This window comes from Symphalangus syndactylus, chromosome 8 (assembly GCF_028878055.3).
Source record: "Symphalangus syndactylus isolate Jambi chromosome 8, NHGRI_mSymSyn1-v2.1_pri, whole genome shotgun sequence".
Taxonomy (NCBI): Eukaryota; Metazoa; Chordata; class Mammalia; order Primates; family Hylobatidae; genus Symphalangus; species Symphalangus syndactylus.
Window position 1 is genome coordinate 146,288,956 of NC_072430.2, and position 11,420 is coordinate 146,300,375.

At 52.3% G+C, this 11,420-nt stretch overlaps 1 protein-coding gene across 1 annotated transcript in view; it reads left to right on the forward strand.

Annotated features, from left to right (window-relative positions):
* The window catches only part of RTP5 (receptor transporter protein 5 (putative)), a 47,074-nt gene that overhangs the window by 9,051 nt on the left and 26,603 nt on the right, over positions 1 to 11,420 (forward strand). The window lies entirely within an intron of this gene.

Here is an 11,420-nt window from a genome sequence, read left to right on the forward strand (position 1 = left end):
AGAAGAAATAGAAGTGAGCCCCTGGGCCCCTCTCCCTACAGGCCCTTCCTTCTGGCTTCATCGATCCTGCCCAGCCTGCTGTCATTCCCATGGACAACGGCGCCAGCCGGGGGGTGCACACGTGTGTCACGCCTGTGGACAATGGCATCAGCCGGGGGGTGCACACGTGTGTCACCCCTGTGGACAATGGCATCAGCCGGGGGGTGCACACGTGTGCCACCTTCTTCCCGGCCCTGAATTGTGTGTGATGGGCTCCTTTGCGTGTCTCTGGGTCTGGTCACCCCTTGGGCTGGCTTCGGTGACCATTCCCAAGGGTGGGGACCCACGGCCAGTCCCCAGCAGTGCGGGGCGTCCGGGTGGTCTCTGAGTCGCCGAGGGTCCCCAGGGGAGCAGAGATGACCTCACCTTGAGGCCCCCCTTTTCCCCAGCAACTGCCCTGCCGGGAGGGCTGCTGCCTGAGAGGGGCCACCACTGGGTTCCAGGCATGGGCAGGAAGGGGGCCTGGATCCGGGGCCCCTGACAGCCCTGAGTTCCCACAGTCACCCCAGGCCCCTCCCCACCTCAGGCAGCCTCAGCCCCTCATACGAGGGGCCCCTTGCCCGGGCCCTGGCAGTGCTGGTTTTAGAGGGGTCTGTGTCTTAGTCCCTTGGGGCTGCCAAAATGAAATACACAGACCAGGGAGCTTGGAAACAACAGAAATGTATTTCTCATGGTTCCGGAGGCCGTAAGTCCAAGGTCAAAGTCTGTGATCATGAGGGCAGGCTCCGTGTCTGGTCAGGGCCCAGTTTCCGGCTCATGGATGGCGGCCTCTGGCTGTGTCACACATGGCGGGAGGGAGAGGTCTCTCCTGGGTCTCCTGTATGGGACACTATCCCGTTCATGAGGGCTCCACCCTCCCAGGAGGCCCCACCTCCTGACCTTATCACTTTGGGGTTAATATTTCAACATGGGAATCTGGGGTGCACGTGTGGATCACGTGCTGGGTGCATCGTGTCATGCATGTGTCCTGCCTCATGGTGCGTGTGTAGATCACGTGCTGGGTGCATGGTGTCACGCGTGTGTCCTGGCTCATGGTGTGCGTGTAGATCACGTGCTGGGTACATTGTGTCATGCACGTGTCCTGGCTTGTGACGTGTATGTAAGTCGTGTGCTGGGTGTATCCTGTCATGTGTGTGTCCTGCCTCGTGGAGCGTGTGTAGGTTGTGTGCTGGGTGCATTGTGTCATGTGTGTGTCCTGGCTCGTGGCACATGTAGGTCGTGTGCTGGGTGCATCCTGTCATGCATGTGTCCTGGCTTGTGGCGCGTGTGTAGATCACGTGCTGGGTGCATCGTGTCAAGTGTGTGTCCTGGCTCATGGTGTGTGTGTAGATCACGTGCTGGGTACATTGTGTCATGCATGTGTCCTGGCTTGTGATGTGTATGTAAGTCGTGTGCTGGGTGCATCCTGTCACACGTGTGTCCTGGCTCATGGTGTGTGTGTAGATCACGGGCTGGGTGCATTGCGTCACGTGTGTGTCCTGGCTTGTGGCACGTCTATAGGTCGTGTGCTGGGTGCATCCTGTCATGCGTGTGTCCTGGCTCGTGGTGTGTGTGTAGGTCGTGTGCTGGGTGCATCCTGTCACGTGTGTGTCCTGGCTCGTGGCTAGCAGGGTCATCACAGTCCACTCTTCTGCCTTCAGATCCGAACCAAAGGAGCCACAGGCCTCTCTGGGGTTCTGGAAGCCGTGGAGCCCACTGCGGCTCTGCATGGCCCATTCTTCGTCATTTGCTTCTATACTGGGGTGAGCGGCGTCCCCAGATTCATGTCCCCCTGGAAGCTCAGACTCTGCTACTTTATTTGCAAGTAGGGCCTTTGCAGACGTGATGGAGGTAAGAGGAGGTCATACTGGATTGCAGTGGGTTTAGCCCGGTGACGACTGTCCTTGTGAGCCACAGACGCAGGGAGAAGCCGTTTGAAGGCAGAGGCAGAGGCTGCAGTGATGCTGCCACCAGCCACGGGGGCTGCTCAGAGCTGGAAGAGGCTGAAGGACCCTGTGCTGCAGCCTTCAGAGAGGGTGCAGGCCTGTCACCCTTGGCTTCAGACGGCCTCCAGAGCCGCGAGAGGACATATTGGCATCGCTTCAGCCGCCAGGCGGTGAGATTTATCGCAGCAGCCTGGGAAGCAGCACAGCTTCCCGCCTTTGCCGTCTGTCCATCCGTCCGTCCATCCACGTGGGCCTCAGACCCCGGGGGTCCTGGCCGTCACTGCCTGGCGGTGTGCAGCCTCGGCCTGTGTCAGACAGACTTGGGCTCGAGGTCCCCAGGAGCTCTGGTCACCGTGGTGGAGCCTCTCGACGTCCCGGGCTCTCCGTGGCTGGAGCACCCTCTGAGCTGGGGTTGGGTCAGGTCTGAAGAAGGGGCCGGAGCTGGCCCTGCCAAGGGCCCCTCCCAGCAGCCGTGGCCTCCTCAGGTGGGCCCTTCCTTGCCCTCCTGCCACTGCCCCAGCTGCGGCGGGCTCAGAACATCTGGTGTCTGCTGGTGGGGGATCGCTGTGCCTGGGGACAGTCCTCCCCCATGCTGTTCCTCTGGCATCCTGGGAGGCCTGTGCCTCCAGAGAGACCAGCCCCCTAGATTCCCCCACCACGGGCGGCTCCCCTGGCACCTGACCGGCTCCTGAACCCCTGCCCCACCTCCACACTCCCGACGGCTGCTCTCCCAGCCTCTTTTCCTTCCTTCCACCCCATATGATTTTGATCTGTGTCCCCTCCCAAATCTTATGTCGAATTGTAATTCCCAGTGTTGGAGGTGGGGCCTGGTGGGAGGTGATTGGATCACGGGGTGGATTCTCATGAGGGTTTACTGCCGTCGCCTCAGTGCTGTCCCCACGACAGTGAGTTCCCCTGAGACCTGTTTAAAGGTGTGCGGCACCTCCCCACCTGCTCCTGCTTTCACCATGTGACGCGCCTGCTCCCCCTTCTCTTCCACCAGGATTGGGGGTTTCCTGGGGCTTCCCCGGAAGCTGAGCAGATGCCCGCACCACGCTTCCTGTAGAGCCTCAGAACTGGGAGCCGATTAAACTTCTTTTCTTTAAGAATCACCCAGCCTCCGGTGTTCCTTCACAGTAGGGTGAGGGGGCAGACGCACACCCTGAGCCTTAGGGGCAACCCCTGCTACTGTCCCCAGGCCGGGCAGTGGTTCAGGAACGTGGCGGGGAACACGGTGCCAGCGCCGGGGTCAGGGCTCTTTCATGGAGGCAGGATGTCTCTGTGGTTCCTTCCTAACCCTCATCCTTTTACCTCTTGTCCTGGCTTACTGGGCTGGCAAGGACCTCTAGGAAGATGGTAAACAGCCTTGATATCTGACAGGCCAAACAAGGGCCTGGAAGCCGTCTGCGTCCTCACTCCGGGGCCTGCACCATGACGTCATGGTGAAGGGCTGCGCCGAGGGGGCCGTGAGAAATCATCCTGGTCATCTGGGTGGGCCCAGGGTCTCACCAGAGTCCTTATGGGAGGGGACAGAGGGTGGGAGAGGAGTGAGAGGCCTTGGAGCTGGGTTTGAAGATGGAGGACGGGCAGCAGCTGAGGAGCCAGTGGCCTCTGGAAGCTGGGAAAGGCGGGAAGTGAAGCCCCGCGGACCCGTTGATGTTAGCTCGGGGAGGCTGTGTCAGACCCTCGGCCTCCAGAAATTCTGGGGATGCATTTGTGTCGTTTCAAGCTCCAGGTCTGTGTGATTTGCTACGCAGCCTCAGGAAACAGCTGTGTGGCCACCAGAGTCCCACCTTGCTCCCGCCTTCTGGGCTCCAGGACGCAGGCGTGGGACCTCTCACCGCCGCATGGCCCTCTGCTGTGCACTCTCCTCGTTCGTGTCTGTGCTATGTTCTGGTTGGGTTTTCTTGGCTTTTTTTTTTTTCTAGTTCACTAATTCTCTCTTTGCTGTGTTTAGTCAGCTGGGAGTTACTCTCTTGCTCTCTCTCTCCCTCCCCCACCCTTTCTCTGTCCTTGTCTCTCTGTCTCTGTGTCTGTTTCCCTTTGTGTTTGTGTCTTTCTCTGTCTCTGTGTCTCGGACTGTCTCTCTCTGTGTTTGTGTCTGTCTCTTTCCTTGACTCTGTCTGTCTCTCTGTGTCTCTGTCTCTCTGTGTCTCTGTCTCTCTGTGTCTCTGTCTTTGTTTCTCTGTCTCTCTCTGTGTCTCTGTCTCTGTGTCTCTGTCTCTCTGTGTCTCTCTCTGTGTCTCTGTCTCTGTGTCTCTGTCTCTCTGTGTCTCTCTCTGTGTCTCTGTCTCTGTCTCTCTCTGTGTCTCTGTCTCTCTCTGTGTCTCTGTCTCTCTCTGTGTCTCTGTCTCTCTCTGTGTCTCTGTCTCTCTCTGTGTCTCTGTCTCTCTCTGTGTCTCTCTCTGCGTCTCTGTCTCTGTCTGCGTCTCTGTCTCTCTCTCTGTGTCTCTGTCTCCCTGTCTCTGTGTCTTTGTTTGTCTCTGTGTCTGCGTCTCTGTCTCTCTCTTTCTCTGTCTCTCTGTCTCCCTGTGTCTCTAACTCTGTGTCTCCCTTTCTGTTCTTCTCCACCAAGTTCTCTTTGTTGGACTTTCTGCTCCTGCCCTGTGCGCATGCGCAGAAGGCTCGCTGCGCGCCCCGTGCTTCCAGTGCGTTGTTCCATTTAGAATTAAATAAAGCCCCGCGGGGCGGAGAACATTTCTGTTTTCCAGATGTGGAGATGAAGGCCCAGCCAGTCCTCTGTCGTTCACGGCTCTCAGGTGGTAGACACCATCTCGCGGCCCAGCTGCGTGGCTTCCGGAACCATTCTCCTAAGCGTTTTCCACTTCATGTGATTAAAAAAGTTATCATGGCCCCAAGCACTTGCTTTACCTGCTCAAACCGGAGTGTCATTCCATCCCATTCATTCCACAGCTTTCCCCAAACGCACACGGGTGAAATGTAAATGTCAGCGTGTGTATCTATCTCCCGTTTCTCCCAAGGCGAGATCGTCCGCTGCTTTTACTGCACAGCGATGCGGGGACCAGGCCCCGCCCCTTCAGCCCCAGGCAACCGTAATTGCTGTAGGAATGCTCATGAATAGTTTTTGAATTCTGGAGGTGGAAGGTAGAGAGAGAAAGCTGAGCTTCGTTATTTTACTCAGTTTCTGTCACCTATAAATAGGTTAAAAGAAAAAAGGTTTTCTTGACTTTGGAAAACAAAACAAAGAATCGGTAACATTTTAAATAAAAAGGCCATAAGCGCTGTTCAGTTCTGATAAGAACAGGAAAAGGAAGCTCATAGGTAGCTAAACGTCTGAAGTATATAGGACTAAGACATAGAGCAAATTATATTGATTCAGATAGAGGGAAAACTGTGAGGTGTCTTAACGTCTTGGAGTACAAGCCCAGCCCTGTGTCTCATGAAAGCCGTTCCCTTCGATGGTTGTCTTCCCCCAGATCTGAAGACGAGGCTTTGGTTAGCTTGAGTCTGGTTCCAGATACCAGTGTGGAATGCTCAAGATCCAGCAGGAGTTGGTGCCTTTTTTAGATGATGCGATAGGGTTTGGCTCTGTGTCCCCACCCAAATCTCATCTCGAATTGTAATCCCCACGTGTGGAGGGAGGGACCTGGTGGGAGCTGATTGGGTCATGGGAGCTTGTTTCCCCCACGCTGTTCTCGTGGTACTGAGTTCTCACGAGATCTGGTGGTTCGATAAGAGGCTCTTCCCCCTTTGCTCTTTCTCTCTCCCCTGCCGTGATGAACAGGATGAACGCAAAATTAAATTAAGACGTGCCTTGCTTCCCCTTCACCTTCCACCATGATTCTAAGTTTCCTGAGGCTTCCCCAGCCATGGTGAACTGTGAGTTAATGAACCCTCTTTTGTTGACAAATTACCCCGCCTCAGGTAGTGTCTTTACAGCGTGTGAAATCGAACTCATACAGGCTCTCAGGGCATTTGTAGCTGCAATGCTCCCTGCCTGGATGCCTTTCCTTTACGTCTTCCTCTGGCTGTCATTTTGTTTATAAATTACCCAGTCTCGGGCAGTTCCCTATAGCAGTGTGAAAATGGACTCATACTCTATGTGTGCCCAGGAGTCAACTCCCTGTAACTTGGTAGCACATGGATTTGTTAATAGTACCTTTTAAGGACCCTTCCAAAGTCGGGGGGAAAGAGTCCTATAACTGATGTCTCTTCCAGTGTATGTAATCAGCAGGCTGGAGGTGGTGATTTTGGAGTTCATGACCCGACTGGAAGCTGCAAAAAGATTTTACAGGCTAGGTGTGGAGGCTCACTCCTATAATCCCAGCACTTTGGGTTCACTTGAACCCAGGAGTTTGAGGCTGCAGTGAGCTATGACTGTGCCACTGCACTCCAGCCTGGGCAACAGAGTGAGACTCTGTCTCAAAAAAATATGTATAATCTTGTAATGATTCATTTTTATAGCTTTGATGATCCTGCCTGCAATAAGTCTAAGTCAGATGCTTAATGCAGGATTTGATTTTGTGGACTCTTGTGAAAGATGTTAAAAGGCTCAAAACATTTGATCAAAATAGAATCCTAGGTCATTGTAAGATAATAGTTACTCATGTAACCATTGCCATGTTCAATGGCAAGGCAGAAAGTTACACAGATGTAAAAACAAGCTCAGTTTTCATAAGCAATCAAAAAACCAAATAAAAATGACACTGGAAATTATCTTGATAAAATGCAAAATCTTCGTTTTTTGAGGCCAGTTACTCAAAAGGCAAAGAAACGCCTTCTGCAGTGATTGCTTCTCCTCTGGAAGCCCACTGAGCTAATCTGGAAGTCAAACCTGATGTAAAAGGATATTTGAATTTAATCAGGTGTAGGAAGAGTGTGTCCAGGGTCACGAGTGTACCTGATATCACAGAGGAAAGTAAACAAGAAAACCAGCACCTTGAGCAGGGCAATGCGTGACTCTTAGTCACAGCATGAGGACTTTCCTGGCTATGCTGAACAATGTATAACAAGAAAAGCCAAGAGTACAGAATCAAGTTACATTGAAGGAAAACATTGCTTTTCTAGACCTTTGAGATCAACAGTTCAGCATCAGGCCACAACAGTAGTTACAATTGGAAAAGAAAGTTACAGAGCTGATGAAAAGGCTGAAAGGGAAGGTTATCATCCCAACCAAGCAGAAAGATACACCTTGGCAAGGGCACAAGAGCAGAAGGCAAGGATGAACGCAGAATTAAACATCAATTTTTTTTTTTTTTTTTGAGATGGAGTCTCGCTTTGTTATCAGGCTGGAGTGCAGTGGCACGATCTTGGCTCATTGCAACCTCCGCCTCCCAGGTTCAAGCGATTCTCCTGCCTCAGGCTCCTGAGTAGCTGGGATTACAGGTGTCTGCCACCACGCCCAGCTAACTTTTGTATTTTTAGTAGAGACGGGGTTTCACCATGTTGGTCAGGCTGGTCTCAAACTTCTGACTTCAGGTGATCCACTTGCCTCGGCCTCCCAAAATGTTGGGATTACAGGTGTGAGCCACCACGCCCAGCCTAAACATCAAATTTTATTAATAGCAAATTATTATTTTAACAAAACTTTTCTCTAACCGAATACTTTGGTTTTATATTAATTAGTGTATTTTTTTTTTTTTTTTTGAGATGGAGTCTCGCCCTGTTGCCCAGGCTGGAGTACAATGGCACCATCTCAGCTCACTGCAACTTCCGCCTCCCGGGTTCAAACGATTCTTCTGCCTCAGCCTCCTGAGTAGCTGGGATTACAGGTGCCCACCACCACATTCAGCTAATTTTTGTATTTTCAGTGTAGACAGGGTTTCACCATGTTGGCCAGGCTGGTCTCAAACTCCTGACCTTATGATCCGCCCACCTCGGCCTCCTGAGTGGCGGGATTACAGGCGTGAGCCACTGCATCCGGCCCAATTAGTGTACTTTTAATATCAAAGTTCAATCTTTAGAAAGACTGTTATAAGCAATTTCCTTTTAGTAATAGCCAATTTAAACATATACAAAATTCCTTTCATACTTAAAAAAAATTTTTTTTTGAGACAGGGTCTTTCTCTGTGTCCCAGGCTGGAATGCAGTGGTGCCATCTCAGCTCACTGCAGCCTCTGCCTCCCGGATTCATGCCATTCTCCTGTCTCAGACTCCCGAGTAGCTGGGATTACAAGCGTGCACAACCACACCAGGCTAATTTTTGTAATTTAGTAGAGATGGAGTTTCACCAAGTTGCCCAGGCTGGTCTTGAACTCCTGGGCTCAAGTAATCTGCCCACCTTGGCCTCTCAAAGTGCTAGGATTACAGGTGTACATTTTTTTTTATGAACCTTATCACAACTTACACGGACCGTTTACGACATGCTGGACTTAATGGTTTGTCCTGTACTCTTGCTTTCTTAAATAACCAGTCATTTCACTTTAGGACAAAAATTTACCACACAAGATTCCTTTTCATAGAAAAGTTACAGAAATCAGTCTCTTGTCCAATCAAAGTGGTCATTAGTGCTGGTGGCCGAGGGGAGCGGGTCATGAGCCAGCGTCTGGTGGCAGGTGAGATGCAGCTGTGCGAATGTGGCTTCACTAGAGGCTGGTGCTCGTTTAGCTGCTAGAGAAAAAGAAAACCTCGGCCGGGCACGGTGGTTCACGCCTGTAATCCCAGCACTTTGGGAGGCCGAGGCTGGCAGATCACGAGGTCAGATCAAGACCAGCCTGGCCAACATGGTAAAATCCTGTCTACTAAAAATACAAAAATTAGCCGGGTGTAGTGGCGCATGCCCATAATCCCAGCTACTCGGGAGGCTGAGGCAGGAGAATGGCATGAATCTGGGAGGCGGAGGTTGCAGTGAGCCGAGATGGCCCCACTGCACTCCAGCCTGGGCAACGGAGTGAGACTCCACCTCAGAAAAAGAAAAAAGAAAACCTCACGGCAGGCAGGACATAAGTCAGCACAGTGTGTGTGACTTCACCCTGCCTAGTGCGGCCTCAGGTCCTGTTGATAATTTGGCATCTTACTGCTGTATTCAGTCCTGCCAATTTTTTTTTTTTTTTTTTTTTTTTGACAGAGTCTCACTCTGTCTCCCACGCCGGAGTGCAGTGGTGCGATCTCGGCTCACTGAAACCTCCGCCTCCCAGGTTCAAGCGATTCTCCTGCCTCAGCCTCCCGAGTAGCTGGGATTATAGGCGCCTGCCACCACGGCCAGCTAATTTTTTTATTTTTAGTAAAGATGGGGTTTCACCACGTTGGCCAGGCTGGTCTTGAACTCCTGACCTCTAGTGATCCACCCACCTCATCCTCCCAAAGTGCTGGGATTACAGGCATGAACCACCACGCCTGGCCCAGTCCTGCCAGTCTTATGGTCTCTATTTCAACATTCACTCTGGGCATTTGTGTCTAAACCACAAAAGGGAGGGGCTCTAACGAGGTGTATCTGCTCTCCTGTCCCGTCCTAGCTGGGAACTCAGGTGTTAAGGTTTCTCTGGGGTCTCCTTGGCTAATAGGTGTCCTTTTAGTTGACTGGGGGCTTAGAATTTTATTTTATTTTATTTTATTTTGTTTTATTTTATTTTTGAGACGGAGTCTCGCTCTGTCACCCAGGCTGGAGTGCAGTGGCGCTATCTCGACTCACTGCAAGCTCCATCTCCCGGGTTCACTCCATTCTCCTGCCTCAGCCTCTTCGAGTAGCTGGGACTACAGGCGCCCGCCACCACGCCCGGCTAATTTTTTTTGTATTTTTAGTAGAGACGGGGTTTCACCGTGGTCTCGATCTCCTGACCTCGTGATCCGCCCGCCTCGGCCTCCCAAAGTGCTGGGATTACAAGTGTGAGCCACCGCACCCGGCCTATTTTTAGTTCTCAAAGCTAATCTGAAAAGGCTGCATACTGCATGATTCCAACTATACAACATTCCGGGAGAGGCAATCTAAGGAGACAGTAAAAATCCTCAGTGGTTGCCAGGGAAGGGAGGGGTGAATAGTGGAGCTCGGGGGAATTTCGGGGCAGGGGAGCCGCTCCTGACACCATCATGGTGGATACCTGACCTTATGTACTTGCCAGGGAGTCCCAGAACGCAAGACGCCAAGACTGGCCCCCAGTTCGAGCTGTGGACCCTGCGTGACGGGGCCAGGTCAGTGCAGATTCGTCGCACAGCAAGTACCCAGCACCAAGGCAAGGCACTAACAAAAGGGGTGCAGAGTCTGCGTGAGGGGCGAGGCGAGGGGCACTGTCTACTTTCCGCTCAGCTTTTCCATAAACCCCAAACTGCTTTAGATAGTAGAGCCTACTAATTTTTTTTTTTTTTTTTTTTTTTTTTGAGACGGAGTCTCGCTCTGTCGCCCAGGCTAGAGTGCAGTGGCGCAATCTCGGCTCACTGCAAGCTCCGCCTCCCGGGTTCACGCCATTCTCCTGCCTCAGCCTCTCCGAGTAGCTGGGACTACAGGCGCCCGCCACCGCGCCCGGCTAATTTTTTGTATTTTTAGTAGAGACGGGGTTTCACCGTGGTCTCGATCTCCTGACCTCGTGATCCGCCCGCCTTGGCCTCCCAAAGTGCTGGGATTACAAGCGTGAGCCACCGCGCCCGGCCTGAGCCTACTAATTTTTTAAAAAGTATAGCTATAAAAACTCCAAGAAAAGAGAAGGAAAAAAGTGGATGACAATTGGTATAATCTTGAGGGCATCCACATGGCCACTGGACTTGTGAAAATGTGATCGGCTGCAGGCCCGCCTTGGCTGAGGGACCCCCTGCAGCACCGGCCATTCCCCCCACGAGCCCAGACGTCCTGGAAGAGCTGGGGTCCTGCGTGCCACCTGCTCTGCCTCCTCCGGCCTGCAATGCTTCATTCTGTGTCAGCTTGGCCAGGCTGCAGGACTCTGATGTCGGTCAAACAGCAGTCCAGATGTTTCAGTGAAGGTATTTTTCGAAGATAAAATTACCACTGAAATCAGTAGACTTCGAATCAGGAGGTCAGCCTCCGCGACACAGGAGTCTCATCCAGTCTATAAAGGCCGGAGAGAAAGGAGAGAAAGGAGGATGGAATCCTGCCTGCAGGCGTCTTTGGATTTGAGTGGCTACTTCAGCTCCTCCTGCGTCCCCAGCCTGCCTGCCTGCCACAGTTATGTGAGCCAATTTCTCCAAGTAAGTTTCTCTCTCTGTCTCCACATTCTATTGGTTCTTTTTTTTTTTTTCTTTTTTTGAGATGGAGTTTTGTTCTTGTTGCCCAGGCTGGAGTGCAATGGTGCGATCTCGGCTCACTGCAACCTCCACCTCCTGGTTTCAAGCGATTCTCCTGCCTCAACCTCCCAAGTACCTGGAATTACAGGCATGTGCCACCACATACGGCTAATTGTGTATTTTTAGTACAGATAGGGTTTCTCCATGTTGGTCAGGCTGGTCTCGAACTCCTGACCTCAAGTGATCTGCCCGCCTTGACCTCCCAAAGTGCTGAGATTACAGGCATGAGCCACCACACCCCGCCTATTGGTTCTATTTCTCTAG